The 7,265-nt window shown below is 47.5% G+C and overlaps 1 long non-coding RNA gene across 1 annotated transcript; it reads right to left on the bottom strand.

Moving 5' to 3' along the window:
- Nucleotides 1–6,305, bottom strand: LOC115598389. The gene is made up of 3 exons (XR_003987617.1): nucleotides 6,148–6,305; nucleotides 2,312–2,427; nucleotides 1–485 (listed from the first exon to the last, which is right to left on the bottom strand). It is a non-coding gene; the product is annotated as an uncharacterized LOC115598389 (long non-coding RNA).
- Nucleotides 6,306–7,265: the final 960 nt, after the last annotated feature.

The following is a 7,265-nucleotide window of genomic DNA, read 5'->3' as shown; positions in this document are numbered from 1 at the left end:
GTGTCCAGGACACTATGTGTGTGTGTGTACGTGTGTGTCCAGGACACTATGCGCGCGCGTGTGTGTATCCTGGACAGTGTGTGTGCGTGGGTCTAGGACACCATGTGGTTGTGTGTGTCCAGAACACTACGTGTGTGTGTGTGTGTGTGTGTGTGTTCTGATCCTTGGGCTCCAGCTGCCATCTCGTGGCCGCTCAGCGCTGCTGCGCCCCAGCCTGGGGGCTCGGCCGGGCTGCCCCCTCCCTACGAGGCTGCCCCGAGGCCATGGCACCCACCTTCCTGCTCCTACCCTTTCCAGCGCTGCAGAGGCGGTTACGAGAGAGAGGCACAATGATGTGCAAAAGGCTGGAGAAGTGTTTTCAGTGAACCAGGGCTCCTGCTGTATTACCATTACACCTCAACGTCGGCCTTGAATTCATTAGACACTTCGGTTCTTCTGTTAGCTCAGCTCAGCTGTTTCTCTGATCTCTCAGATGTTCCAGGAGCCTAGGAAGAAGTATTTTAGAACAGGAGTGTTACCACTGGCCCAGATAAATCTATGCCCAGAGTCTTGAAGCTAAACCAGGCATATTAAAAAATAAACAAACAAACAAACAAACAACCCCGTGGCACCAGAGAAAGATGGTGTGTGCTGTCAGCAAGCTCTCAGCTGCATCACAGAGCTGGGGCTGCCAGACAGCTTTCCTGGTGCGCCCGAAGCAGGGCAAAGAAACAGGGGGAAGGAAGGTTAGTTAATTAATATTTAATTGTATTTTCCCATGAGCCTTGTGCACAGGCCTCATTTATCCTTCAGCCCCAGCCTGTGCTCCCTTGCCTTACTGAGGGATGCTCAGTGACTTGCAGGATAAAAAAGCCCCAAGGCCACAGGAGTGGGCCTGAGAGAAGGACTTGCAATACGTGTGCCAGCTCACGTCTTCCTCTTCTGGGAGCAGGACCCACACTTATCTCTTCAAACTCAGTCACAAAGGAGGGGTGAAGGAAAGAAAATAGAAAAACAGACAAACAAAAAACAAAAAGAAAAAAAAGGAAAAGGAAATGGAGAAGAAGGAAAAGGAAAAGGAAAGGGAAAGGAAAAGGAACAGTTAAAGGAAAAGGAAAAGGAAAGGAAAAAAGAAAAGGAAAAGGGAAAGGATAAAAGAAACAGAGACGGGCCATCCCGACATCATGTCTTCAGGGCTCCTGTTACTGTTAATGTGGCCATGAGGTCCAAAATAAAACACAAACAAAAAGTTTGTAACATCAGAGGAATTTAGAGGCTATGGTGACTTTCATACATTGAATGTGACTGAATTTCAACTACTTGGAAGTGCCAGGGAAGTAAAAGGGCAGAAAAGTGCTGTTTTATGAACTGGCTTTCTAGTTACATCAAAAGTACAAATTCTTCAAAACAGGGGAAGGCGAATGGTTGTTTTAACACTTCAAATGGAAAAAGGTTTGGGAAAAGGTAGCTGCTTCTCATTTCCAAAATAAATTAAAATTGGAACGGTATGATGCAAAACAAAAGAAAATTATCTATGATCCTGAGAAGTCTTGAGAGGGAGATTCAATGAGGCAGTTTTTAACACTTACAAGAGCAATCCCAGAAAGACCACTTGATGACAGCCTCTCTCCCCACTTCTTTCTGCTACTTTACCCCAATGGACAGAGGCAATGTGAGACAATATGAGCTGCTTGTCAGAGGAAAGCCCCTGACAGACAAGCAGAATGTTGATAAACAGAAAACCCCAAAACACAACCAACCCCCCAAACAATTTTACTCACTTTCCCCCATCAGTCATTATATTAAATTCCTTAATAAATAAAACGAGCACAAAAAAACCCCTTTCTACCTTAGTGTGTGTGTGTGCTCATATTGCTCTTCTGCCTTTCAAAGGACCTTGTTCTAGCACCAGCTTTATACACTGTTATTAATGTCAATGGTAATAAATAGAGCTACTTGCCATGGGCTATAGCACACAAACAGCTTTTACAGGATCCAGGCCTCATGTCTTTGTGCAAGCACTCACCTGCTGTTTGCTGTTGTCACCTATTTTCTGAGCACATGACAGTGATTTGCTCAAGCAATGCAGATTTCAACACAAGAAACCTACTGGAGTGTTAGTGAGGACGACTGAGCACGATTCACACAGGTCTGTGTCAGCTGCTCTTGCCCACAGTTGCACAAGGTGCCCACGTCCTTTCACCCAACTTGGCCAACAAGTTTAATTTGAACATGTTAGTATTTCAGATAGGATTTCAACTGACATGAGAGCATTTCTAAAGAAGCATATGCTTCCTTGGTGTTGATATTTATTAGCTGTTTCAATGCTTACCAGAGCATGGTGATATCTCTTTTTACTCAGAAGAGGCTTGAGTAGCTCAGCCTGAACAGATCATTCAGGAGTGGGGGAAGCCCAGATTCTCTGGGTCATTGGTTCCTTGGTCCTGGCTGAAAAAAGAAAAAAAAAAACACATGTAAGAACCTATTTAAGGTCAGACTTACCTTAGACACCTTTAGAAAGCCCCTCTCACAATATGCCTGTGAGAAATGTTGCATTTGGAGCAGCCTTAGGTTGTGTTCTCCCAACTGTTTCCTTTGCCAGGAAAGCATTGGGCTGTTTGGCTCTTTCCAAGTGGTAGACTGCTGTCTGCCAGCAAGGGGATGTGCTCATTTCACAGAAGGCCTTTTCCCCCTGCCAGAAACACTGGTTTGGTCCTGGGCTGCTTCTTTCCAGAGAAAAGGTGGGAAATGATGGGGAAGGGGTGGTGGTGGTACAGCATGCTCACTCACAAGTCCTTCCCAAAAAGCTGACTGGTATGGTGGGGCCCAAGCACCTTGTTGAGGCTGCTCTCTGTGGGGATGGAGGTACCATCTTTTGTGTTTGCTGTTTTGCTTTGTGTGGCCCATTACCCACCTGTGAGGATTGCATGATGCCCAAGGGGGTTGCTGCTGACCCATGGTGCATCCTGGGGAGATGGTAGGACAACCATCACCCCAAGACTGGACTTGCAGCAGAACTGTGCATGTCCCTGCTTCCAAAAGAAACTTTCCTGCCTGTGCTCCTGCTCACCCCCTCTGCTGCCACTTTTACAGATGGCAAAAGCCAAACCCACAACTGCTCTCAGACCACTTCTGGCCAGCAAATCCTCCCTGCCAGCAGGAGAAAATCCAGAACATATGTTGCTTGACAGCATTTCCAGGGGATGGGCAGCCATGGGCTAGGCACAGGCATGAGGGACAGTACGAAAACCAGCTTGGCAGAACAGCTGACCAAAGGAAAAGGGAAAAAGAAAACGACACTGGGTGTCAAACAGCCTTTGCTGGGCCGGGCTGCTTGCTGACGTTTCTGCTTTCTGCAGAGCAGGGACTGATCCTGCACAGCTTTGAAGACAGCTCCGTCTCTGCCTCCCATTCTCACTTGACTCTGACCAATCTCCTTTACTGGTGTCCCTGTGACCCAGCAGACAGTGTACCAGCCAGGAGACATTTACTACCCCGCCATCCAGGCCTGCTCTGCTGCTGTGCTATTTATCAGAAAGCTCCTGGGCCAGCACTGGGCCCAGAGCAGCGTGTGCCGAGCTGGCACCAACCACCTCCAGGCCAGCGCTGCTGTGCGACCACTCGCTCCTGTTCCAGTTTTCCATTCTTTTCTCATTTTTATCTCTCCCCTCCTGATCAGGCTCGGCTCCCTACGTGCCGAAGCAGGGCGAGAAGACTGACACGATTTTTCCAAAGCCCCCGGGTAGTTCTGGGACCCGCAGCACTGGACTCGGCCAGCTCTGCCCCGGCAGGCCGGCCAGGCAGCTGCAGCTGCTCCCCCAGAGACGGAGAGAACAATAAGAAATACCAGATCTGCCGCAGGAATGCGGGAGATACCGTGGCGGGGGGCCCTGGTGGGTCTGGGCAGGATTTGCTCACGGCTTGGACACAGACCAGAGGTTGCCGCTCGAGCAGCCCTGTCGTCGGTCCGGGGTGGCTCGGGGGTGCCTGTCGGGCCGGTCCTGCCAGGCCGGACAGCAGATGGCAGCCGGACACCGCCGCCCGACCGCTCCCCACAGCCCCGCGGCTCCTCGGCTGGCGTGTAATTAATCACGTCTGCGGATCCTGTTTTGAAAGGCAGATTCACACAGATGCGGTACCACACGGGGTTTTTACAGATGAGCTGGTAGCATGCTTGGAGCTGCGTCACTCGTGTACGTGCAGCAACGCACTGCTGCTGCAGGAGGAAAAACCCACTCTTCCTTTGCAAGGGAAGCACATGTAGCATCAAACCAAAACCTTTTCTCAGGATTCAGATGACCTATCTCACCAAAGAAAAGTATATGGAGCAAGGATCAGGGAGATTACAAACAGCAAGGCTGTCAGAATACCCGCAGTCATCACAGCTTGGTGGGCTTCCACCCGACTGAGCAGGCTGAGTGTCTGCACTGCATCTCTGGGCACGTTGGTTACCCTGATTTATTCAGATGACCGAAACCAGGGTCTGCACCCACAACTGCAAAGACCCGATGCTAATTTGAGAGTCATACAGTTACTCTGTTGGGTAACATTTTCCCTAAATGACTTACGAACTTTAATCCAATTTTGAAATGTAGGGGAGGCTAAATTGGATTACATTAGCTTAACTGCTCATGTCATAAACTCTTTGAGAAGTGGGACTGGAGGTATTTTCCTCCAGAAACCTTTTGTTGGCCTGCAAAATCCTTGTTTTTTTCCTTAGCTCAGACACCATAAGGGGGAGTTTTCAGCTTCCAAAAATAAATCAAAGACACCATGATGCCTGCAGGGTATTTGTTTCTCCATAGGAACGTGAACCTGGTGGTTTAGTTTAAGAGAGACTAAGCTAACTCTCACATTTTTGACATTCCTTTTTTTCCCCAATATATCAAGATCGACAGGTTTGAACCGCTGCTTTAATGAAAACTTACTACTCCTGAGAGGGTTTCCTGTTTTAGAAAGATGATATATTTCAGAGCTACAAAATTCCAAACAATTTGACTTGCTATCACCTTCGTCAGGTCCCTTAACCTCCTTATGCCTCAGCTGCTCATTGGTAAAATATGAGTGATATTTACCCATTAAAAAGCACACAGACATCTGCAAAATACTCAGCTACCCCTAAGAAAAGATCTCTTTAAGAGATACCAGGATAAAATGAAATCATCTCCACAAGGTGCAAATTAGAGATTGCTACATGAGGGCTTGGAAAGGGCCATGTGTGCCAGGGCAACCCCTGTCTAACCAGAACTCCCTGGCATCAACCTCTGCCAGGCCCTGGCAGGTGCACCTCCATGTCCTTCACCTTTATGCATGATCCCTGGTGATCAGAAAACCTTCTCCAAGCTCTTGGGTAGAAACCACAAATTGAAGCAGCCTTCAGTTTTCTTATAGACTGGAGCTAAACCATGCAGCTACCCTCAAAGTGTCAGGAAAATTAAGCCAGTAGTCCTAGAGCCATGCTGTGCTCCAGCCAAGCCCTCTTTCATCATCCCTCTTGTACATATGGAGCCCCAGACACATCCTGGGGTAAATCTACAACACATGACTGACCTCGACATTGTACCTCTAGACAGTTTTCAGAGTTTAAGCTCTGCAACTCAGAGCAAAACGTTTTCCAGATAGGTGCAAATTACTTGTTGAAGGCTTGAATATTTGTCTTAAACCTGCAGGTAGAACAGGACTCCCTGAATATATTTTTTTCTCGCAGTCTGATCTGCAGCTCCAGGTTTTGTTAATTCTGCAACCCAAAATGTTTTCTTGCCTGTTGTTTTTTTTTTTTTCCTTGTCTACTACAGGCAATTAGATTGTCCAACTGTTCTAACAATTTAGGTCGTCTCATATTTTAAAACATTTTTTTCTATTACAAAAGTTTCTCTGAATTGTAAAATGCATTACAAAGGGAAGAGAGTCAGTCCCTGGTATTCTGGTCTGCTCTCCTGGCAGAAAATTGACCACTGGCAGCTTACAAGGCACAGGAGAAAGACTTATTGCCCAGATCCTGGAAACACAGTCAAAGCAGCCCTAGCCAGGCAAACAGGCACTGATTTCTCAGCACTAGTCCCTGCAGGGATAGGTCTGCTGACACAAGAGCTTGGGCTCTTCAAACACCTCTGCTAGGGGCTGCTGGGACATGAGAATGTCGAGTGACCTCAACGCCTCCTCACTCACCTGCTCCAATAGTGCAGCACCATATTTTAGGGATCCATGAAACACACACTTTGAGAAGCCAGTTGCTCTCCTGTTTGACTCAAAAATCCTCCTGGAACACTGCTGCTTCCTGTCCAAACACCACTTTTAAAGTCAGGTTTTCTTCATGATATGCCCAAAGCAACCTACAGAAAAAGGAAAAGACGAGAAAGTTCAGGAAAGCACTTACCTGACATGTGAAAGCTCACAGGTGCAACATGAAGGCATGTACAATGCTCAGGGTTACCTGCCAATATGATTTTCAAAGCTAGACTCTCACTTTTTATTTCCATCTGGCTATTGTTTTTGGGAGAGTTGAAGTTTCCTGATAATTTCTTAAAGAGAAAGCATTGCTCTTATCCCTTTGCATTTCAGGTAGATGAAGAACTTCATAAGCTGCTCACTAAGTATTGCTCAAGGGCAGGAGTAGTTGGTTTTTTTGGGGGGTGGAGAAGGCTGGAAGAGCTGGAGCAGAGCCAGCAGCCCTGCTGACCAGCCCTGTGGTGGTGCATGCTGGTTCTGGGTTGGCATATCAGTGTCCCAGAGAGCCGCCGATAAGCTGCTTCACCTCCTGGTGCAGCAGTGCAAAGCTGCCTCTGGGCTTATTTTCTGTTTCCCTGTGTTCTGCAATGCAGACAATCCCCAGGGTCCCAAAGTCACAGGATGAAAAACTCATCCTTCCTTTTAGCCCAGATCCTGAACAGACACATGCATACACTTAGCACTGAGCATGTGAGTAGCAACACTGATCTCCATGGAGCAATCCACATGCTTGAGCCTCTGAGCATTTGGGAATGAGGGAGAGAAGGACACTTGGTTCTTTGGTTGCCTGTTTTACATACCACTGCTGGAGATCCCACCCGAGAGAGCTGTGCAGCCAGATGGCACCGAACTACACAGCTACTTTTATTTCCATCAGTTGTGGCCTTGCTGAGACCTGCTACAAATTATCTGGGATATTACACCCTAGATGAGTTGAAAGAACAGGTCTTGCTGCAGACTGACTGTGTTAAGTAGGATGATTTAGTTACTGATTTCCTCCCACCCCATCTTCTTGCTTATTCCCATTAGTGACACGTTGGCTGTAGAGAAAAGTTATT

Source organism: Calypte anna, chromosome 5, assembly GCF_003957555.1.
Source record: "Calypte anna isolate BGI_N300 chromosome 5, bCalAnn1_v1.p, whole genome shotgun sequence".
NCBI classification, from domain to species: domain Eukaryota; kingdom Metazoa; phylum Chordata; class Aves; order Apodiformes; family Trochilidae; genus Calypte; species Calypte anna.
This window is presented reverse-complemented; position numbering and strand designations above follow the sequence as displayed.